The 26770-nt window shown below is 27.5% G+C and overlaps 1 protein-coding gene and 1 long non-coding RNA gene across 7 annotated transcripts in view; one reads left to right on the forward strand and one right to left on the reverse strand.

Moving 5' to 3' along the window:
- LOC148234949 (irregular chiasm C-roughest protein-like) overlaps nucleotides 1–26770 on the forward strand; it is a 306152-nt gene that overhangs the window by 78658 nt on the left and 200724 nt on the right. The gene's annotated exons all lie outside the window — the stretch shown is intronic.
- On the reverse strand, nucleotides 13027–14923 carry LOC148234950 (uncharacterized). The gene is made up of 3 exons (XR_015809543.1): nucleotides 14881–14923; nucleotides 14745–14813; nucleotides 13027–14678 (listed from the first exon to the last, which is right to left on the reverse strand). It is a non-coding gene; the product is annotated as an uncharacterized LOC148234950 (long non-coding RNA).

Raw genomic sequence — 26770 nt, forward strand, 5'->3', positions numbered from 1 at the left:
TAAACTGGTTTTTGTTATTATTTTAAAGATATAAAACATAAAAAACAATGATAATTAGTAATAATATTAGAAAAAATCTTAAACTAATAAAGATGTAAACTTCACAAGTATGTAAGAAATATTTTTCATAAATTTTCTGAATATACCTTTTATTAAGTATTTTAAATTAAATCAAATATAAATTTTATTATCTTTATTGTTAGTTATGTTCAATCACGTTGTTTACAATGCTAGTTATTAATAAAACATATATAAATATTATTAAATAAATATTGAATTAATTTATTACTTAAACTTCTACCTCACACTTTCTTGTTTTAGAGTGCTTTCTCGTTTTAGAATTAATTACTAGAAAAAATAATAACTAACATTAACAGTGCAAAAAATTAAAATAATTCTCTACTCAGCCATATATTATATTAAAATATATATTTTATATGACATAAAAGTAAAAAATAATAAATACAATATTTAAAAATATATTATTTTTATAGATTTAATTTACATAAGATGTAAATTCGTCAATTTAATAATTATCATATAATGCTACTTTTGTGAACTTTGATATTTAAAATCTTGGATAAATTTATTCAATTATTTAATTTAATTTAAACAAAGGTTAATTTTTTACTTATGTTTATGAAATAATAAAGTACTTTTAAACTCGTGACCTATTATATTTCAGAAGATTTTTGGTGATAAAGGTTGTATTAATTTAAAATACGCTCACATTTACCCTCAACATTTTAAAGTACTTTTAAGAATTAATTTTCTTGCGTTAATATTTAAATGAAATTAATGTTTAACGCATTAAATGAAAATTATATGCTATAAATAAAAACAGAATAAGAATGACTGATAGCTAGTTTAATCATACGTCACGTCTTTTGTGCGTTTGCTGATTTAGGTATACAATCACACATTCCTTTCCATTCCTAATAAAACTATTATACATATGCACATCCATGGAATTTTTTTATTTAACTTTTTTTTATTTCATACACACATATGTATTTCTATTCATCATCCTTAAAAAGATTGGCGTGTTTTGCCTACAGCATCTCTCTAACAATATTTTTAAGATTTGGATCCATGGGTTTTCTACTCTGACGTTCCGACTACCAGACATAACGAGATCCAATTAAACGCATTCCTTTTTCTAGTTTTTATATTATTTATTATTATTTCTATCTCTCTCCACTATTATCTAATCGTGACGCTATATTTGATTTAATTACACCGTCATAGACGTTGAACTAAAAAAATATTACATAGTAGCTACGCATGTATGTATGTATAATTTTTTCTACGAACGGACACGATAATTCAATATTGTTTTTTTGTTTAATTCCGTTTTCATTACCGAGCAATGGGTTTGATTGAGCACTTCCATTACTAGGAAGAATGAAGAGCGATTTTTGTTGGATCGAATGCATTAATGAGAGGTCGTGAATCGAATTGCCCATCGGCAATGATCTATCGCAGTCATCCGGTGTAGTGATCCAAATATATCATCTTTAGTAACATGTTTACTTTTCACTTAATTGTCATAGACGTTCATAAATGGTTTAAAATTATAACCCAATGTAATATTTTTTTTTAAAATTTATTCTTTATTTTGTTTTAATAATTACACGAATAACTAGAAGCTATCATTAAAATATATTTAATTTCAATACTAATTTATCTTTGAAGATTATGCCTATTATTTAACATTTCTAAATTATAATAAAATATGAATTACTATATATATGTATATATTATATTATAATGTAAGATTTAAGTATTATACAAATCCTCAGGGCTCTGAAAGCAATTCCTTAGAAGCTTTAAAGCTCCAAACACATAATTTCTCTGAACAGCCCCTTTGATACAAGTTTTATTCCGTGAATAGTTTTATCTATATTTATCAAGATCATATAAGGTTAGAAGCTGCTATGATAATAATCTAATCTATTTTATTAAATCAACTTGTAAAGTTTTACTATATAGGGATTTTCTTAACTTTTGTGCCAGATATGTATACACAATTCTTATATTTAATTAATATGAATTTTATCAATATTTCGAGTGGAAGAAAACCATTCGGAATGTGTAATTCGGTTTCGAATAAGTATTTGACCCAATTGCGTCATAATTAAATTTGTCCTGGCCGTAACTTGACAAATTAGCATATCTTCTTGGGATACGAATTATATGTATGTATATAAAATAGGGCAAAGTTTCTTAATTCATTATAATATGTAGAAAATTATACACTGTGTTGGCTTGTTAAAATAATAATAAGTATGTGTTTTGCGACTTTTCAGCGAGTGTCTCGTGAGATTCATGTAAAATCTTTATTGTCAACCGTTAAAGATAATATAAACGTATGCTCAAACAATATGATATTAAAATAACTGTCAAATTATTAATAAACATATAATAATATGAAAAAAATGTTTAACCTTACAAACAGAATTGTAAATTATTTTGGAATAATTAGACTGGTTAGTAATTATTTTTTCTGAGAACAGTTTGTGTGGTATATATGGGTTTACCGATATTTTTTTACCGTCAATTTTATTCCATGAATATGATAAAATAGCATTCTGTTTTAATTTTATAGATAATGTACATTTTATATGTATATCGGAAAATATACATATAATTAATTTGAAGGACACTATTTTTTTATGTAGTGAATTGTAGTAAAATAGACATATGTGTATTTATAGTTTTTCTGTAATTTTCACTGAATATCTTGAAATATATAGACAAAGAAAAGCCCAAATCATAATTAAAATACTAAAAATATGCAAAAGCACATTTGTTGTATGTAGCAAATATGGTTTATGCCAGACGTGATAAAATGAAGCAGTTAAACATTACGGTTTAATGTAAAGTATTCTCACAGTGCAAAAGAAAGTTTACACGGGTTTGTTTTTAATTAACCTAAACTAACAGATTATCCTAATGTGTATATACTACGTATGTATACATCTTCGGTTATCAATGGAGATGTAATATAAGCAATTTGTGACATTATTATATATAGAGTACACAAAACACTTGTTCAAAAACACCACTAAGAATATTATTCTGAGCCTAGACATAAGGACTATTCGCGTAGATTAGGTCCTCGCTTTCATAAGGACAAAGTAGCGTAGACTTTCACTTCATAGAGGCAGTTCTGTAGATTGCAGTCTTGGTGGAGAGCGTGGTTGAGAGCTCTCTCCGGAAAATACCGTAACTATAGGCTTTGGCTTCTGGCTGATCTTTTAATAAGCGCCTCGTTCCGCATATGTTGTGTTGGACTGGATGACCTCAATAAGGCTAACCGAGCTTAGTCGGAGAACAGAGTTGGGCTATCTGCAGTGGATTCTTTAATGGAGACGTCCGGCCAAGGACGAAAGTTTGACGAATGCTGGCGTGCTGTGGTGTTAGCTTGTAATATTTAATATTTAAAGGCTAAGGGCCTTTAAATATGAAATATTATTCATTTTAAGAAAAATAAATTATTATTATTTTTATTAAAATAACTTGGCTAAAACACAAATACAATCTAGTTCTGATAATGCTCTAATAATCACAATAAACCTAAAAATATTTTTTATTATTCTGTCAAAGGAAAATTGTTTATTAAATTTATTAATAAAAATCGACGATGTACAGAAATGGGAATAAATAATATAGAAGTACTTCTTCAACCACACTTAAAATTAGACAGAGCTCATGAAATCTCTAAGTAATATATAATACAAATACATGTAGTACAGTAGTGTGGAAACAACATGACAATACTGACTGATTTATTTTTTTTGTGGCAAAAAATATTTCTATTTGCACAGTTGCGAACTAAATAATTACTGTTTTATAATTTGTTTAGTGTTTTTTGCCAGTAATACTATTTTTTTTTACAAAAAATTCTTCACGTTGATAATTATTTTACTATCAAATCTATTATATTATAAATGTGGAATTTTTCGTTTCTTTGGAATGCGATTATCTGAGCGTTCGGTCCATATTGTCGTAGCGATTGCGGCTTTGGTTATTGCCACACATTGAAACATAATGTCTTTGTTGGGTGTGTGTGCTGACTCGTCGTTAACCGGAGATGCGGATGCTGTATTTCTTACCTTTACCGTTACTTTAATGACATACCGTCCGCAACCGAACTGCCAGTCCGGTTTGCGGGACCTGTTCTTGGTGAAAAATTTGACCAGTTTGGTGCCGCGTCACCGTTGACAGTTTTTGATTGTGAATTTAATCCACATCGATTTTGATAGTAGAAAGGTCGACCTCGTCCCTTCTCATCTCTCACTTCCGCCCACTTGGCTCCTAGAAGAAGAAGTTATAATCCGCAGATAAGCGTGACCCACGAAACTTTCGACAAGAACTGGCTGATCCTCCAATTATCGTTCCTCCCTTTGAGTTTGCTTGCCGTTATCGCTACGTATGAAAGGTCTACGGCGACATTATTATTAGTTGGATGTTTTAACGGAAATTGTTTCATATTATATATGTACGACAATGTATTGTATAAATATACGTTTAATAATTATCGCTGTTACAAGCTCCAAGTTCTCTATCAAAGCGTCCTTTTAACAGTTTGAAACTAGTGTAGTCGAAGCGGTTCAACAGCATTAACTCTTATCTGTTAAAAATAAACATGAGCTATAAATTTAATAGTAGAATTCTAAAACAACTAGCAAAAAATATTGAAAAATAGTCGCGATGACCTCTATGTTTACATACTTTCAAATAAGTAATATATTACCTTCTAAACTAAACGGTTAAATTTAATATTTATATATTATCTATAGTATTATGTTTTAAATTACTTGTGTTTATATTTAACCTTATTTATTCGTCTAGATTAGAAAATGCATCAATCGCTGTCTCTAATATTTCACACTATATTTTATTACCGCACGCATAAATCTAACTTTTTAACTTAATGAATTATATTTTTTTTAATAAATACTAGTCAATTCAGCTCTAGAGTAATATATTTTATAAAATATTTATTATTATATTAAGAAACAATTTATATTGGAATAGTAGCTGTTATTGAAATAGTATAGTAAATTATATCGGAATCATTTATCTAGAACAGAGAGAAAGCAGTTTTAATTTATCATTAAAATATAAACCGTACATGATTTTCTATGTAACCGTAGTAATTTTTAACATGCTTGTGGTTAGGTTTGCCCATATTTTCCATTATAATTTTCTATCGCAAGATCAGGAAATGTCAATAGTTTAATACTCAAAAACATTATATTTTTTAGTCAAGTTTTAATTATACTAATTATAGTTTATTATTTATATTTATAAATAATATATTTTTTTTTATATAAAAGATTATATGTATAAAATATTTTTATAAGTAATAAATAACATATTAAAATATTGATACAAACCAATAAGATATTTGTAATAACAAAACAATATTCAGTATATAGGATTCTTAAAAATAAACTTTATTAAAGCTAACGTTAAATATAAGGTAAATTTTAAACGACAGATGTTTGTGTGTGATTTGATCCACAATTTTCTTTAATATTAAAAATATTGTTTTATGAACATACATACATAAATATATATTTGAATATCTTAATTGTGACATACCATATTAAAAAGCACAATAGAATATTAAGTATTTTGTCAAACTGGTTTTGTTACAGAAAAATATCCTTAAACTCAGTATAAATAAGTTAAAAGTTACAAGGCTAAATAGTTAATTATTAGTGCATTAGCAAATAACTTTTTATTATTTAAAGGTTAAAAAATAGTAAAATACAATTAATTGATAATTAAAACCAAAAAAAAATTAGCAAATAGTTTCACAATTTTTTGGCGCCTTCTGGATTTTTTTTATGTATTGTTTTTTGCAACTAATGCTATAAAAGGTTAATTCAGGCAATCCACTGTGTATAAGAAATGGTTATAGGATATTCTATTCTATTTAGTTAAAAAAAAAACCCAGTCTCCAAATGATTAATACAAAAATATAGAAAAACTTTTCATAATTGTAAATGTATGCCTTTTGAAAATTCATAATCAGAATTGTCTTATTGCACACTCTTGCTCCTGAAGCCGTAGATATAGTAGTTACACACTCCAGAGCAGAGTTTCCCAAACTATTCTGCAATGAAAGTCTGCGAAAATCCTAAAATTTGAACGAAACACCTTGCTTATTTTTTAAGGAAGCTAGTTAATAATAAATAATCAAAGTTAAATAAAATATAAACACGATAGACGAAGAGTATCTAAGCCTCTGACTATTCACCTAAAAGACCTAAGTTTGAATCCCATACGAACCTTAGTGTTTTTTAATTTGTATTGTGTCTGGAAGATCGGAACTAGTTATTATTATATAATTATAATTCCGATTGATCATCACAGATAAGGTTTACCTAGATTTCCTAATCTCACGGATGAATATCGTGGTGTTAAATTAAAATCTAGCTAGGTCGTACATATCTGGTATTAAAACTTCTCTAATAATGAGCTAATACAGCTCATAGAGAATATCTTATATGTATTAAAAATAAATAATAAAAAAACTATTAGGAAGTTAAATGTCTGTTCATATGTGACACTTGCTCTTTAACCTTTTCACTGCGGCTGATATTTTTGCGCGTCATTTTCATATTTGTTAATATGTGGAGAGCATATATTCATGCCATATTTTTAATAATATTATGGTTCAATAAATTTAAGTGATTTATAGCCTTAAAATATACCAAACAACCATATTATTAAACTCAAAGGCTTATGGCCCCTTTAGGTGCTTAATTAATATTGGTAATTTTCTTGATGACTTCTATAGAAGCCAAAAAGAATATTAGATTTTTAAGACAGCACAGTTTCTATATTATTTTATTCTTAAATCGTAGATGTATTACTAAAACTAACACGTCTTCTGTTATGTTTGATAAAGATTTTGTTTTTAAATAATATATAATATTCTATAACAAGAACATTAATTTTGCCAAAATATTATTTTCACGCAAATTACAACAATTGATATTTTAAATGTATATATATCTTATGTTATGTAAATAATTTAAAATTAGCTTTGATTCATATATTTCATTAGAATAACACAAACTTTATTGTGATTAAGGTAATATTATATAAATAGTAGACTAAATATTATACATGAATTTTAAAGCTATTAACTTGATAACTTGGCAACTGTGGACAGACTAATGGCAGTAATAAGCCGAGCTGCCCAAGTCATACAAAAAAAAGGACGTCATCTCTTTCATTCGCATTAGGTACGAAAAGATGGATATTCTTTAACACTCGCCTGTTAAAATGAAGGCAAACAACATATTAAAAGACGAATATTTTTTTATTTAGTAAATTTATTAATGATTTTTGAATTATTTAGCTGGTGTTTTATCCCCAAAATCACGTATTAGTATCCTTTAAGATTTAAAATACTAACTTGAATTATAGTTGAACTTTTAGATCTTTTAAACGTGTTTTAGATTCACAAACACGTATTTTGTAGACTTTAATATTCATAAAGGGCCGAATATTTTCATACCTAGAGAATTTAATGGTAATTTGTATGGTCTCTAACAGGTGTTTTAGATTAACAAACACCTGTTTTGTGGACTTTAATAATATTCATAAAAAGGCAAATATTTCTATATATTGTGAAGTATTGTTGATTTTTAAAGGTCTTTTACATGTATTTTTGACCCACCAATACGTTTTTTGCTGCCAAAAAAGTATATTAAGAGCTGAATATTTTCATATTTAGTACAATTATTGTGAATTTTTATGATCTCTTAAAGGTATTTTATACCATTTAATCTTTATAATATATTGTAAAGTTATGTCTTTTTAAATGTATCTTTGACCAACAAACACGTGGTTTGTGGCGATAAATATTTATTAACTTTCCGTGGAACACTAGAATTCTGCAGAATATAGTTCAAGAAACTCTGCTTTAGAGAACTGTGTTTTATGATAAACAATAGCTTTAGCTATTTATGTATATTACAAGTTTATACAAATTTTTACTTATATGAATATAAACTTGCTAATTTAGCATGTTATAATGTATCAATTGAGTGGCTTATATATATATATATATATATATATATATATATATATATATATATATATATATATATATATATATATATATATATATATATATATATATATATATATATATATATATATATATATATATATATATATATATATATATATATATATATATATATATATATATATATATATATATATATATATATATATATATATATATATATATATATATATATATACATATAACTTCACTGAAACATATATGAAACAAATATTTTATATTTCATAATTTTCATTAGAATATCTCAGCCTAACTAAGACATCTCTAGACGTTTTGGCAGTTTTGTCGCAGTCATCGTCGTGTCGCACAAATCATGCGACGAATCCGCTTGCGTTTTTGAACAACCGGCACACCGTAGCAATTAAGTTGATGTACGACAATAACGTAAAAGGGTAAGAATTCCGGGGGAAACGGTCCAACTTTACCGCTCTGGGGGGCGGCGGCTAAAAAGACGAGATTTAGTACTTAAGTACGCAGAGCGAAATGTCAAACGCTATAAGATATACTGTGTAACGCCGTAAGATATATTATATTGTGGAATCATTCGGAGCTCCTTTGTTTTACACGAGTACCGTTTAAATTTATTCGGCAGCCACACCACTCATACAGATACACACCAACCCCCAACGAGGATTCGATTCTCGGGGGATGAAGTGGTTACAAAACTCGCTCGGGCCAAAACCAACCTGCGTGCTTTACACACCCCTGTAAAAAGAATTATTGACTTATCAGCATCTAAAAATGACTTCAAGCACGATAGAAAACCGCCAGGTGATCAATCACGGTTCACGTGTATTGTCAAGTGCTTTTTTATTTCGCGGCTCGTTTGGCGGTGCATAGAGCTCTTGAACCCTTAATCCCTTCGAGATCGAGAGATTGCCACTTTTCATTATTGTGATTTTTATTAGCGAAACACACCCGCCTCTTTTCTTATCCTCTTTTATCTGGATTTTGGCAATAAAGCTTTAACGAGCAAAAGCGTCACTTTTGGCTCGTGACTGTAAATCCACCGATTAATTTATAGATGTTTAAAACCGCGTTATAAACGCGGCGAGTTGTAAATTAAATGCTTAATTACACAATTAAAAAAATATGTAAATTATTATGTATTTAAAATTAAATATAAATTTATTATAAGCGTTTTAAATAAACTTCATAAACCAAGTTTAAAAACAATTTTTTTTTATGGTTCTTATTAATAGTATAAAAGTATGTATATGTGTATTATTATTAAAAAATAAAAAATGAGTTTTTTATTTTTGTGATTTTCTTGCATGGGGTAAGTTCTTCTTAAAAAAAATTATAGATCTTTAGTAAATAAAAAAGTTTTTCCAAACAAAAACATCTAAATTTATTTTAAGTGTTGATATTTCATGAATTAATATTGTTAACGAAAAACTGAAACCCACTTTATATTCAATATTGTGAAAAGCATAGGAAAAGTAATACAAATAAATATTTTTTAGAATTAATCTATGCAAAGATAAAAAAACGTAAACACAGAAAACTGTATAAAAGTATATTTTCATTTCAAGTTAATATTAAATTGTGTACTAGGAATATTAAAGATATTAATACGCTTAATGTAAAAATATTAAATTATTAAGTAATCTTATTTATTGTTGTTTAAATTGATATTATAGAATTATTCCTTGAAAATAAAATGTTATATCATTAATAATTTATAATAAAACATGTATAAACACATAATATACCATAGCTCATTTGTAGCTCGTACGTTGATTTTATCACACAATAATAAAATGTAATTTAAATCGCAATAACTATTTTTATTAACCATTTATTATTTTTATTGCGTGGTAATGGACACTGCTAAAAGAAAATTATATTTTTTGCTAAAAATATCTTGATGTATATTTCAGTACATACATATGTTGATGATTAAAAATATCTATCCAAGTGTCGCGACAAAATTTTAAATAAAATAGGGGATGAAAATGAATATATTTTACGTACCACTGGACTAAAATAATAGTAAGGCATAAATCACATATTAAAATTGATGCATTGACCATGAGAAAAAGCTTGTCGCAATACGCGCAATAGCTAAAACATCTAAATTAGATTTTAACCCGATCATTAAAGATGATTTGATTAAGGAACGCAGATAAGGTTACAAAAACCTATTTTCAACCTAGTACATCTGTTGTTTCTATTATTTATAAACGCCATTGACACGACCATGACAAGTGTTAAAAATCGTCCGAACGATTTTTGACTTGTTGCCTTTGTTGTTTGACTTATTCGTTTGACGAAGAGTAGCTAAAAACGGTTTACCTCTAAGCACATATTGATATAAAATAAATATGCTAATGACGAGAAAAAAATATAGCAAAAACGTGTTGTGTAAACGTTTTTAGTACATAATGTGTATTTTGAGTACATAGATATTATAGAGGCTATCGATTTATTGAATCATTAGTTTATTTATTACTTTTTTTAAATTGATTATAGGCGAATTAAATGGAAAATATTAAACCAGGAATGTCTCTAAATATTATAATTATTATAAACGCGCGGTATTAGCATCTGTATAAGAGTTAATTAAAATAAGAATCGTTCATCTGCATATCTCGTCGCTAATCTGCATATCGAATACAAGCCCCCTTTAAAATTTATATATAGATAAATACATATTTTTTCATCGCGATAGAACATCGTGATATTTATTTTTATTAGTTTATATAAGAAAAATCCGCATTTTCGTTTCGCTGTCGTACACAAAGAGGAAATAAAATTATATTTCTTATCACATCGCAAAATGCCATTTCACTCACAAACTCGAGCCGCTCGCTATATTGGAGCATAAATTACGATAGAGTCGTTTTCGCTCGGCACGTGACTTTCGGTACAGAATTATCACATAAAATTCGCTGTAATTTACACTGAAAATATTTATGAATTGATTTACAGCCGAATATAAAAAAAAAGTTAATTAGACTTTCGCCGGCCGATAACGCGCGCCGTTTCCAATAAAGCCGAAAAATCCCCCTCCGTTTGATAATGTTAAAATAAAGGAAAATCTTGGCTCTGAAACAGAGCGGAGGAAATATTGGCTTTAGCAGAAAAAAATATATACATCCGAGAAATAAGTTATTCGTGAGAGTCTTTGAGCAAAAGGCGTTTAAGAATATTTAACACGTTTTTAACATAAATTATACAGATAATGAATAAAAATCATAACGAGAAAATGATATATAAAAAAATAATTTATAACCATTCATTTTATCTTCCTTGCTGTTTTTTGTCTATAACGTTTATTATTATATCAAAGAAATGCATATGAATACACACATTAAAATTAAATACATGTTACTGTTTCATAAGAATTTTCAAGCAAAATCGCTGAGAGTGTTAATAATATTATTAAGAAAATACAAAAAAATACAAAAATTGATATGTTATTAAGTGGTTGAAATTATTGGTTTATATTTGATATCATTTAAACAAATTTATTTCTCGATTATATTATGATGATTTGACTTCACCTTTAGTATTCATAGAGAAAATTTGTTTCTAAAAAAATAAAGAACAAACTGCGCAAAACAATTTCAATTTGTTTAGATAAACAAATGTTTTATTTGTCATTACATACCCATAATGGCCATTCGAACATTAAAATATGAATATTTATATTACGTTCCGATGAACGTGAGCAAAATAATGAACGTGTATACATTTGATGTATTATATATACACTTTGTTTACAGGGAAGCGTTGATATTATCCTTTATAATATTACAGACCCGACATTGTGTGCACCGAGACTTTTTGATCGAACATGTAACGATTTTTTCATAAATGTCTTACAACCTTCATGAATAAATTAAACTGTGAACGTAAGCTTGTATTCGGTATACATTCAGTGGGCGTTTTGACACAGTCGACATTCAGTCAAAGATCAAAAGGGGTTCGGACCCTAGAACATTAAATGGGCGCATGGACTGAATCTTGAGTTACTAACGGTTTAATTGGTGTGGTTTTACATTGATTTGGTCGAAGATATTGTACTAGGTTGGGATGAATGCATACAGTGTGTAGCACTGTAAAAGTAATTGCTCACTAAAATTATATTTTTTATTTTAAGCAATATTTTATAAGTATTACTTTATATGTAGGTGTCTATGTATATGTTTTTATTTTTTATTTTTATCACAAATCTGATTATGATTTAACATCATAATTCTTTATAAAAAAATATGTTTTTTAAGAATTATGATATGCTTTTTAAAATTAAAAGTAAAATATTGCCATAACACAGATACAGTCTAAATTATATATTTTTCAAAAAGGTTTATAAAATAAATTCTATATATTGTGAAAAGGTCTTGCTATTTTAGATAATAATTTTCTTAATAACAATTTATGGCATATGTATGTATTTTCTTCAAAAATATATTTGAAAATCATTATAAAAAATACAAAATGTTTATTATTTGATATGTGAATCTAAAACTTTTTATTTTTATTTTAGAAGTCTATATTTTGACAAAATTTACGTTTTTTTTGATAAATGCTTAAGAATACTTTGTATTTATATTTTTTTTTAAATATACAATATTTAGACACTATATTTAGTATATAATGTTAAATGTCGTTAATTTAATTTTTATGCATTTTTTCAAAGCAGATGTATTTCAAAAACAATTAATGGAGATTAATCTTTTTTAATTAAAAAAATATTTACTGTATTGTCAGAGAAACACTTTAATATTTATGTATGTATATGTTCACATATATATGCAACAAATTCAAGATTACTTTATATACTTATTTATGTGTAGCAAATAGGTCTTCTAAAATAGTCAATTTATTAATTTAAAAATTTAGTTAATTTTTTTGGTTAGAAAAAAATATTTTTATACCGTAATATAAGTATTATATATCTTATATATAATTGTTCTAATCCGCTTCCGCCGTCGCTTCCGGACGCGCATAACTTTAAACGAAACATTCTCCGTTCAATTATCTACTCTGTAAATCGTATCGCTTTGTATTAACGGTGTGTAACAATACACGTAAACAAAGGAAATATATTTAATTATAATAATAAATAATAATAAAAATTAAAATTGAATTTGTTCCGATTGATTTTCGAGCCGCCGGTAATGCGTTCTGTTGTTTCGACCAATCAAAAATAAGCATTCAAATATTCAAATAGCGTCGACCAATGAAAAATAAGCATTCAAATTCAAATAGATAGTACCGTGACAACACTTTTAAATAATTATTATTTAATAATAAAATTTTGCTACGCGACAATAATTTTCATTAATTCGTCATTTGACTGAATAAAAATTAAATATATACATAATGTGTTGAGGATTAGAAGAATACATTGATTAAACTAGATAAACAATCATAAAATAATCTTCGTAATGAAATTTTCAAATTTTGAATTCCCGGCGACGGGCTCCGAGGCCTAAAAGTGAGTTTTTGCTTTTATAAATAATCGGATTGCAAATTAACTAGGTGTGTTATAACTATGAAAATTAAATATATACATAATGTGTTGAGGATAAGAAGAATACATTGATTAAATTAGATAAACAATCATAAAACAATCTTTGTAATGAAATCTTCAAATTTTGAAATCCCGTCGCCGGGCTCCGAGGCCGAAAAGTGAGTTTTACTTTTATATTACATAAACATTATCATTGCTTTCCGATTTAATACATATATACGTTAGATTTTAAGAATTTTAAATTAACCAGTTATGTTTTAAACATGAACGTGTAATATATCCTTAGTATGTGAGGATTGAAAGTTAATGTCGATCAAATCGGCGCTGTCGGACAGCTTATAAATGTGTACTTTCTTGGATGTTATCTAATAAACGACATTTTACAATGATTATAAATATGTGATTGCATACCTGGAATAATCGATAGCCAAAATATCTAAGAGTGGGTTATTTTTAATTCCGATGTGGCAAAATATGTACAATTTTTGTTCTGTGCCATCATTCCTCTTTCTGAATAGCCAAATTTAAGATAGTCAGTTACATCAAACTTATGTAGTATGTTCTTTATAAAAAGATAATACTTGCTGACAATGACTTCAACATGAGAAGATTAACTCTTTGTTTATATATACCAATTCTACGTTGTAGCCATTTAGGTCATCAAATTGTTCCATCATTGCTTCTGAAAAGTAATTAAAAAATAATAAGAGTAAACATTGAACACATTATTACTACTATTATAATCCATAAATTAAATTTGAACGACAAACAAAGAACAAAATTAACGGAAATTACTGTAGAGGATTAAACACGTAGATTGACATATCTTCATCTTCTTCAAAATAGTCGCAATATGTCATACATTCATTGTTTGCCATACGTAAATGTTATTAGATCTCTCATTGATTCTGAAAATTGACTGTAAACGATACTATATATTGGGTAAAAAGTAACTTTTTGTTTACACTAATATGAGATTTTTCATTATTACTACCATTGTAATATGTTTAATTAACTTTGGCATGTATATCTTCAATTGCCAAATCACTGCTGTTTGTCTTTTAATATTAGATCCTAGAAAGTCAATAGTAATTTTGTTAGAATAACCGTGATATAGTATTCATATAACCAAACACTTACTGGCACACTCATAATTGATAATTTCGATTATAAAGTCTATAATTCCAATGGTAAATCACTTTGAATCATCTACAATTGTAACTTTTTAAGAAAAATGCTGTGATTATAACATATTTCACTGTTTATTTAATCGCACTAAGCTGTATCCCGGCGCGCGCTTGACCGATGACAGAAGAACTGTCACATATAAGAAATTCCGGGGAATACCGGTAATGGTATTTCCCCGGCGCGCTTGAGAACGAACTACGAAATTGATTTTATCGATTTAAATTGTAAAACACTTATCAATATGTGTATAAAAATCATCAAATTCTAAAAAAAATATTTTTTTAAAATATGTTTAGTTTATACGGTATTTAAAATATAATATAAATAATGTAAATTTTTTATTAGCTTCTCTTAACAGAAAAAATGTGTACTTAAATTTTGGCGAACGTTGCCAATTTAAAGTAATAGTTTTTAGAGAATTTTTAAAATTTCCTTTGAAAAAATATTTTCAACAAAAAGGGGCAAAGTTTAAAAATAAGTACTATTCGATAACAACCAACTACTAAACACATAGTGTTGCAAAAATCCCTCTTACTGACACCTTTGAAAGGAAACTACACAAAATTGTATAAAACTAATTTAAATATTTTATAAAGTTTCAGAATAAAATTTCAAGATTTATTCAAAATAATTTTTTCAACTTTAAAAATATTTTTTATTTTATTATGGATTTTAAATTTTCTTTATTTATTATGGATTTCAAATATGTTTAGTTTATTATTAATTTTAAATAATGTGAAAACTTTTTGCATTTATTAATTATTAAAATATATAATACTGCGCAGAAAAATCATTTACTTTAAAAAATATATAAATCAAAATAAGTCTAAGTATTTTTTATTAAAAATAGACAAAGGTCTCAAAATTATTAATATTTTTAAAACTCATTTTTGGTCTAAAGTAACATATTAGGTGCTTGATAATTTCAGTTTCAGCTCGGTTAGTCATAGATTGGATGATTCTGGGCAATTACAAAATATACCGAAATGAGAATAAATCAATACAATATCATTAAAAAAAGGTTAGGTTGTTTGGTTCTATAGTGAAAGTCGGCGCGAGCGGTAGCGAGGCATCAGAAAGAGACGAGTGAATGCTAGAAAGAGACGCGAGATTTGATGTCACAAGACGCCCTAATGTATGCTTTATGGGAAAGCGCAAACGGGACCTCAAACACCTAAAATACGCTAAAACACAATCAATGACTTATAATCGCTCACATTGCACCAACTATAGGTGGTCGATTGTGTTGTAGCGTCAGTAAGGTGTAAAAAATATTTTTAATTATCAGTAATATTTTTGAGCGGATGTGTAACCAATGCTATTTATTATTAATATTATTTATTTAAACTGTAAACCTACTTTTAAATATTACAAAATGTTACGTTTTAATATTATTTTTTATGTTGAAAACATTTTGGTATTTTTTTGTTTTATTAATATTTAGTTAGGTTACAATTCTATTTGAAAAATTAATACAGTTCAATCTCTTTGTAACGAATACCGAAATAACGAAATTCCCAGTATAACGAATGTTTAATTTGTCCCCGAAAAACTTTCATACAAAATGTTTTCATTGTAATGAAGACTAATTTCAGTATAACAAAATATTTTGCTCCGAATTTAAGAATGACGTTATAACTTGACAAAATATTTCTAAGAATTCAGTTCATCATTGACTTGGGGTGTGCCAAATGTGTTCAAAAGCGACATTACAGGTGTTTCGTTGACCCTCAAACTTTTTTTATAAAACATTTTTTTCACAAATTTTATTGTGTTTCATACATTTTCCTTAAACAAGGACAAAAAACGATCTGTCAACCTTATAAAAGGTTATTTTGATGCTGTAGTATTACAGTAATTAAAATAAAAATAAAAATATATCATCTTCCTTACATTCAATATAACGAATTTTCAGTACACCAAAACTTATTCCTTGGTTCCGTGAGCTTCGCTGTATTGAAATTTTATAGTACAATTTTTAATTTATTATTATCTAGCCAAGTTTTAAGCCTATTTATAAATGATATACAATATTTAGATTTATCATTAAATATCTAAGTTTCAATATAACGATCAAATCTAACGTTGTAAATCTAATAAATAATATCAAATGTTTTCTTCTGGAAATATTTAGTCAAGTTGTAAACCTATTTTCAAATGAATTGAAAATGTTAAGTAGTTTTTTATAGATTGAACTATTTTGTCTATCATTGAAAATCCAAAATAGTAATGTCCAATTTGAACCATTAAATTTTTAAAAATATTTAAAAAAATCAGAACGAAGCAAAAATTATATTTAAAACCCAAAAAGTTGAGGGTCCGGTATTCGCACACTCGCTAGCTATCGGTACCTCACGATAGTGAGGTACCGACAGCTAGTTTTTATTATAAATGAAGTATGTAAATGTTCAAGTATTTTTTGATTACACTCTTATTTATTTTGTGTAATAGCTATTTTATTATTATATTCAATAACTTAAAAGCTTCATATAAATCAAATCTTGGTAACTTAATTAGTGCGAAGTTTCTATAAAATGTATGAAGCATACATGAATATATATGTATATTCCAATACATATAGTTTAAAAACTATCATTAGCTCTTTTTTTAATGCAAAATTTTATAATAACTCTATTATATTTAAGATATAAATTTAATTTATTCATAAATATAATATGTACAAATATTAAAAATAGCAATTCATCTCGTTGACTAATTTTTAATTAAAATTATTTTTTTAATATATGTTTGCTGTCTAATAAAATTATGATATTTCACTAATTATCATTAACGTCTATTTAAATCTTACTGTTTGATGAATGTAATTTTTCAATTATACTAATATAAAATATGTTTTATAATTGAATACTTTAACTGGAATACTCAGTTATTTTAAAATAATAACTTAGATAAAGAAGATTAGATCATGAATAAAAATTCTTTAAAATTCAGTATACAGTTATTTCAAACGATTATACAAATATATCGCACACAAAATGGTGCAATATATTTTTTTAATTTGACAATAACAATGTTCTGGCATTTCCAAATGATACGGGTAAATCCGTTGGTCTCCAAAGGCGGTCGAACGATGTCTTTGACCTCCTTGGAAACCACCTTCATTCCTCAGCTGCATGACGAGTGTGACGCTTCTTTCTTGGCTTCCTGTCGTGAAGAATGCCCCGCGGCCTTTTAATCAATTACCATCTTCTCTCTCTTTCAATAACAGCAAATTCTTCTTATAGATCCAGCACAGCGTAGAAAATCAATTCGTCACGTTTTCAAAAAAATGTCACCAAAATCGTTTAATAAAACCGCAATGTCGATTGATTTTTGTCGACGATTTTTATATCGATTAGTACAGAATAAAATCGGAACCGTTCCGCCTTACATTTTTTTTTCTTATAAACTATTTTTTTCATTAGAAGTTTTGGTTACGGAATAAGTCAATATAACTAGTATATTACAGAAAAAAGTTTTCCTTAATTTTGGTAATCTTATATAAAATATCGTACTAAATAATCTAAATAAAATCGAGCTAGTTCGATATGAATTGATTGTAAAATGTATTCATAGTTTATATTCAGTAAAATATAAATCACTGATTTACTGATTCGTCTCAATATTAATTTAATAGTGTTTTAATGTGTTACAACGGGGTGAATACATTTGGATAGCGGCACTTATATTACAATAAAAGATTTACAATAAATATAATAATATAACACCGATCCAATATATTTAGACTGTATTATTTATTATATATATATATACAATTATAATATATATATATTTTATAAAGTTAAGTGTTTATTTTAAAATATATGTATGTATAATATATATAATGTAAATACATGTAATACAATTCACATACAAAGTGACATAATACAACAAAAAACGTTGGTAGAACACAACATAAGGCTAAGCTAGAACAATTTAATTTATGTCATCCTTGTTCTTGCCCGTGCTGTCCGATCTCGTAGGGTCAAGGTTGATACTACAGATATATACGAATTTACGTCTTATCCCCGTTTGTTTTCCAACCCAAGATATTTTTCTTCTCCCGCATAAAATATACATACGTTTGTATGTATGTTCATATAAACCCCTGTTTAGTATTCGTGCCATCCATTACTATATATTACAACGATTGCCGTTAAGATAACATCTAGCACCGAAATTTGATGCAACGATATACATATGTATATTTATGCGGCCGTACAAATTTATTATAATGAATTGGCCATCGGGGGTTATTTTTTATTTTATCTTTTCAACAAAGACCACCGTGGAATGATAATAAATAAGGAACGAGCGTGAAAATGGTGGCAAGATACAAGTAGCCAACTAGCCGCGGAATTACCTGTCTGATTATATTGCCCTGAGGATTTTCTTGTGTTTTTTTTCTGTCATACATACCTCATAAACACTCTGGTTATTCATCATAAGTAATTAGTCGAACGAATTTCGATTTAACAGCTGTCAAAAATGTATTTGCATACGTCTGAATAGATCATTTGTTATTTGAAGTGAACGCAATTCTATTCTAAGAGAAATTTCTACCTTGAAGGCAGATTCAATTTCGTTTGCAATGCGATAGATTTGCTTGTAAGTTGAATTAAACGATATATTAAAAAATACTGTAACTTCACAGATTACATATATTGAAATAATATGATCTTAACTTTGTATTGAATATGTTGAATATAGCTTTTGAATAAATCATTACATTTTAGGGAATATATATTTTATTATATTATATTATTTGTTGTATCGATATTTATCTAGAATTACTTGGAATATTTGTTAAATATACGGTTGTATTTGATAGGGTAGTAACTCGATATGCTTTCTAGTATTCTACATATGTGTGCTTATAGCATATTGATAAATTATTTCGGTTTCGACGTCTTAAACTAAAACTTCTCGATTCGCGCAAACCTTAGCGAACTTGTAGTTTACACCTGTCTTAGAAACTAGCGCAGTATATTTAAAATTTATCAGTTAAACTACTATCTGAACTACAGTTATAAATAATATTAAATTTAATTAGTTTATGAGTTGATGTAATATATAATTATTTTAATTAATCTTGGTCTTTCATATCTTATATTTTGAACCAGCAAGTATATATTTTCTAGTATGTAAATGATATTGAGTAACTTATATTTTATAATCGCGTTTTGTTTAAACTAAATCAACTGCATTATGCTTTTTTATTTAAATTTAATAATAGAGCTTTTCAAGTGATCCCTTGATAAAAAAAATCGTATCTGTGCTATAAACGCGATTAGGGCGATCCTTCGAAATTACAAATAATGAAATTTGAATAAGACAGCTTTTTCAGTCAGGCAACGATTTATATCGCCCCGTTAAGCAATTATGATTCTGATGAAAAATTTCCCGACAGAGATCGACCCCAGCGTAATCCCTTCGGAAGACTTTTCATCAAAGGGAAATTTCTAAATTAAAGCGTTAATTTTTTTATACCATCCACGCGATTCGAACGTTTTTGAATTAATAAATTTAATTTCCCAGAGCTGTAATATTGGCGGTTGCTTTATATTTTCTTGACGTCCAATATTTCTCGCAATTTCCATATGTTGAAGTGAAGTATTTTTTTTAACAAACTTGGTGGTATATTTAAATTCAAATTTTAAAACGCAATTTATTATTAGATTCGTTAGCGAAAACAAAAATATTTTTAATAAGGCTATATTTTAGAACCTTTTTATTTTGAGTATACAAATTTAATCAACGCGCCTTTCAAATATACGTTCACAGTAATTAATTGGCAAAATATATAAAATAAACTGTACAAAAGATTTTTGCAACAAAGAGAAGATAACAAGATTTGTATGTAAAATTACACGCCTCGTTTTTATTTTTGTTTTTAAATATCATCTATTTTGTTTTTGGATCATACTTTAATTCGTTGAATGTATATGGAAATATTGTATTAAAGTTTAACTGCTTAATAATTTTGTTGAAATAATGAATTTATTTACCCGTAGGTAAATATAATACATACGTAACACCATCTTTATATAAATTAAACTATCTTGCAAATTTTATATACATATTAACAAATAAAAAAGTAACGATTTTGAGCGACACATGTTATCATTACTTAGGGGGTGTTATTATTAGATTATGATCTCGATGGAGACAGTCTGGAGCAGCAAACTTTTTTATATTTTGTTAACGCGAACCATTCTATTCACTTAATATGATATATTAACTGTTAACGATATGCACACATACATATATCACAGTATGTTTGCACACACATTTCATAATATCATACAAATATCCATTATATTGTATATGTATATGAATGTATAATGGGTAGGAACACAAGGTGATAGAATCGAGAAGCGTTATCACCATCGCCGCAAATCACACACGTCAATTAATCACACCGTTTTGACAGTTCAGTAGTGCGATGATAAATTCCCTATGCGGCCCTACATCGTGCCAAAAGTGCATTTTGCTATGGGGTATTTTTTATCATCATTTAGGTATATGTATATAAATAACCAAAAGTATCAAGCTTATGTAAAAACAGTAGAGATTTGATACCATCAAAAATATTATACTATATAGTTATAGTTTTAATATGACTTTGGCTTAAATTGTAGAATATTTAAATGTTATCTCAATTGCTTGAAAGATTAAGGAAAATATTTGTTTGGAATATATAGGCTGTATGGTCAAACTCCGTTTAATATAATATAATTTATCCAGCTTGTTTATCTATAAGCAAATATATTGTAAATATAAGATACTTTTACTGACCAAAATAGTAATAAATGTAAAACAATGGCATTGTATCATAACCACGCGTTTCGTTGAGTACAATATATTGTTTAGTGGTGACAAGCATTTGCATAAGTTTTTGGGCACATTTAATTTAAAAAAATCTTGTAATGCATATTGTTTTGTATATAAAGGTATTTTAATATGAAATTCTTAATAGTTTTTCAATATGATTTTTAATGTTAAGCTATGTATAATCCTTTAACAGCTATATATATATAAATATATATTTACAAAAGCAAGAGCTTTAATATTAAATTTGTTAAAAAAGCTCACTTTAAAATTACTGTTTTAATTAATTCGACTTCTCACTACACTTTAACGAAGTTTCACTACGTTTTTAGTAAATTTAATGATGACTTCATACACTGATTATATTTTAAGAAAATAATCTTAATTTAATATTCTGTTATTTCGTATTATTGTCTTGATTATATAAGTTACCAAAATGTTGTTTTTACATTCAAGAAAAAAGTTTGTTTCTCATTTCACACTACTTTTTATTGCATTGGGGCAATTTTAAATAGATTTCCCCGTCCAATATACAAATATGACCTAGACACAGAGTAAACATCTATCATGAATTTTACTAGACCTAAAAAAATATATGACTTTTTATTTTTAAATATAAAATATTATACAATACTCCATCTAAATATGGAATTTGAGTTGACTTAAGCATAGCTAAGAGAAAAAAACTTTAACACAGATGAATACCAATGGGTAACCATAGATAAATATTGCTGATGAATAATCTAAGATAACTCGTGGATCATTTAAATTTCGGTTCACTTGATTTTCTGCAACTATAAGCATAAACACTAATGCATTTTAATTTATAAATAATATGTATGAGATAACTTCAAGTATTCATTTAAAGAATTTAAATTTCGTGTATTCATTATAATTGTGTATTTAAAAATAATACGAAAAAAAACCTAGATCTTTTGGTAGAATTTATGATAAAAATCCTTTAAAAAGTAAGTCTCTTACACGTTGCAAAGTATCTTAAAACAAGCATGGGACTCTCAAAGTTTTATTTTCTACGATTTTTAAAAGTGCTGCATAAATCAGCAGACATAACAAAAGTCTTAAATGATCTTCGTCAGTCTAATTATTTGGCAGACCTGATTCTCTCATGATAATATGTCAAAGTACGCTTTTTTCTAATTATTTTTTTTCTGAATATAATGTAAGAATTTATTAAAAATTCACGATAATAATTATTAATTTTGTGAATTCTTCATACTGTTTTAAAATAAAATAAATATTTTATTTATACCTGAAAGTAGAATAATATAAACATGCTAATAGTATTTTGCAATAAAAGGGCAGTAATAAAAACATCTTATTCAGTTAATAAAGCTATTTTAATATTCTTATAAAGTTTAAAGAAAGTAAATTTTAAATATAGTGATATATAGTACTCAAGAAAGATTCTATGTGACTATTTTTTTTAATTATTTCAAAACAGGGAAATTACTCTTACAAAAGTAATATTAGGTTTAAACAGATATTTTAAAATTGTAAACATAAATCTCAACAAATGTATACGATTACTAGTTATTGTATTGATTGTTAAATATGTTCCCAGAAACATTAAATGGCTTTTAAAATAAAATTTCTGGGTTTTGAGGTCACAGGGATGAAAAAGCTAGTGACAGTTAATTTTTTAAGCATGTAATGATACCACATATATGTATATTTAAATGTAGATGATGCTATTAGGTGATAGAGTTAAAATGACAGGGCTTAAAAGTTGAATATTCTTTGTTGGAGTGTCGAGTTGAATTATTGTCGGCCGTGATGATACTAGACGATCCACTGATGTGTTTTGTGCTGCGAGTCTGGCGTCTCTGAAGTGTCTTTTGTCCGTATGCCTGTCACTTATTTCAAATCTATGGTTCAAGATAGTACTGGCAAATCGCGAATGTGGATGTTGGCAAGCCATTTGCATCACCTTTTGGGAAATAAAAATTGAAACAAAATGCATTGTCCTTTTACACACAAAATGTATTTTTTTTGGTACTAAAATGTTAATTAGAGTGATTAACGTCTTGAGATAGATGTGCTGATAGATGGTCCGTGAAATATTATTAATTTTTACTGCAATTGTTAGGTCCCAATATCTCTTTTCCATTATTAGGCCTTACTTTCAAGACAAGTATTTATATACATTTGCTTAAAATACTTTTATATAATTGTACAGATAGTTGAAACTCTTTTAGAATTAAGATTTTAAAAAAAAAATTTTAAACTATGGAAGAGAGATTTTTCATGTGGCAATAGGTTTGTTAGTTATATTAAATTGAGAGATTAGACAAACGATATCTTTGGTTCTTAAACATAATATAAACATTTTGCATACGGTAGTTTGGTGTTAACAATGCATAGAGAAATCGTGCGGGGTATCTGGTATTGCACAATAACCACAACATTCGAAACGCACGACAGAGGCAATTGTTTAACTTTGCATCGAATATCATTGTTGTTTTGCATCCATAGTTAATGATTGTTATTTCGAGCTTGATTTCTCTCTTATAAGCGTCACTTTTTAAGTGTATGGTCTAAAGATAATGCGATTGATTCTCAATCTTATACGTCTGCCATTTCTCAAAGCTTAATCACATCGGCACAGATAGAAAGTTCTCTTCTAGGAGAACCATCTTCCCTAAGATTATACATGTGTCGAGAATCATTGAAAAAAAAAAAAATATGAGGATCACGATCCTTAATTATCGTATACAACCATTAATATTTTTTTTTTTGCTAATAACGTGTTAAAATTTCGGGTTGGATATTTTTGGACCTATTGGTATATCATTATTCGTATAACAAATCGATGGGCGTTATGGCGTGATTATCGCGTTGAAGCGATACAATTTCACGTTCAATTAACGAAAACGCCATTCGGCGCATTGACAAATAGCGTCCGGAGCGGGTTATTAAATATCATATTATCCATAATTAATTTTAGCCCCAAAAACTACCGTCGGCTATTATATTCGAACAATGCCGGTTTGCTTCAGGCAATATTTGATCGTTCTGATTGTTCGGACCGCTCTAGTTACATACAAATTGTTTCATGTGCCAATGCACGTATGTTGCGCGCGTGTAATACATCATTATGACGTTTAAAATTATATATTTTTTGTATTAAAATAATTCAATTTGTGTCACTTTTAAACGGTCAATTTGTTAAGATTTCCTGTCGACTAAATGCGGGTTTTTTCTACTCGTTAAATGTGTAATATTATAATTGATTTATCTAGATTTTTTTGAATTGTTAATAACATGTCACAAAAAAAGTAACACATTTTAGAAGCATATATGAAACTAGCGCGTGATTTTATATTGTACTGACATTCCAATAAATAAAATAATTTAATAATAATATTTATTTTGGTATTTTTTGTAGTTATTATATGATTCGTATTTGATAAGATAAAAAAGTAACACTTTTGCTATTAAATATTATCAAATTAATTTGGTAAAACTATAAGTCTAGTTTGAATAAATTTTGTTCAGTAAAATTGATTTGGTCCAAAAATCTTTGAATATTATATATCTCAAGCTTTTTATTACATTTGCGTCTTATCCAATATATTAAGGCTCACAATTACGCTCTTAAGACGTATTATTACCAAAAACGATATGTCGTTGAGGTTGGTGCCGCAAAGGAATAAATATATACGTAGGGGCTGCGAAGTCGTTTTAGCGTTTAAAAACTTTCATGGACGAACGGGCCCGGGTCTCAGTCGTCGCAAACCTTTTTCGAATGACCCTCATATATATTTATGTCGTTTATACGGTCATTCGAGCGGTCGTATGCCGTTGACGCCGCACTGCAGCCGAGCCCGAAAGCTTTATATTTATATACACACACATATTATATATAGCTGTATGTATGTGTGTGTGTGTGCGGATATTTTTTTCATCCCTCTCGCTGGAAAATGGAAATTTTCCCTTTATAAACATCCCCACTTCGGATAATATGGTAAACTCGAATCAAACACGTTGCCGGAGCAACCGAAGGCACTTCGTGCCAAATTTATTCAGAGCCGTACTTCATTCCGCCGATTTTCACATATATAGAGGCCAATTGAGCCACGCATTATACACACATATATACGCAAAATGTCCAAATATATACATACCAAGGAACACTAAATGATTCTAAATTACTACCGAATCGTGTGGTATAGTTTAATGCATGATTTGTCACAAATGTATTGTTACGTCCATATTATTTTCTTAGAAATATACACTCTGTCTTGTGCAGATATAGTTACTAAATAATATGAAGACTTAGCATAGTAATTTATTAATTTATTAAGCATAGTAATTAAAAAAAATGTGATCTGAAAATAATTATTTAGCATCTAATAATAATTTTAATTGTACGTATATCCATTATGATTTAGGGCGGTTAAAACGTAAAAATATATTAAATTATATATTTATTTAATTTGTATGCTTAATTTTAAGCATGTCACCTTTAATTTAAAGCTTCGTTAAAAGCTTATGGAATTTATTACAATTTTTTAAAATTGTTTAGTGATTTTTTTGCTGTTTTTAGTATTTTTTAAGTAGTATATACAGGCTTCGACATTTTATTGGGACACTCAAATACATTTGTTATATCCTGAAAAATTGTAGAAATATAAATTAAAAATCAATCGAGGTTGTTTAAAGTGTTAATTTTAAGCTATTTTTAATATTTAGTAGGCGCAATTTTTCTCGCAACGCAATTTTGAATTTTCTATTGTGATGGGCAAACTTTTCTTTGATTTTTGACCATAAATGCTGTATAGGATCTAAGTCTGTTAACTTCGGGCCATTCTAAAAGCGTCAAACTCTTTGACGCAAGTATGGCACGGAGCGTTGTCTTGCTGGAATCGGATAGTAGCATGGTCTGTGCTTGGAAATATTCCAACGGTATTCCAACATTAAAATATAAACGTCATTATTCATACTATTTTTGCAAGTGTACATGTTTCTTATCCCTGCTGCTGCCATGCAACTACAGACCATAACGCTTCCGCCATTATATTTGACTTTGGGTAGTACGCAACCAGCTATATATTATACTTCTCAGACTCTTCGACGCATGTGTAGTACACAATATATTAAAAAATATTATTATATTATAAAAAAAT

Source organism: Plectrocnemia conspersa, unplaced genomic scaffold, assembly GCF_051122295.1.
Source record: "Plectrocnemia conspersa isolate PC_06_02 unplaced genomic scaffold, ASM5112229v1 ptg000005l, whole genome shotgun sequence".
Classification (NCBI taxonomy): domain Eukaryota; kingdom Metazoa; phylum Arthropoda; class Insecta; order Trichoptera; family Polycentropodidae; genus Plectrocnemia; species Plectrocnemia conspersa.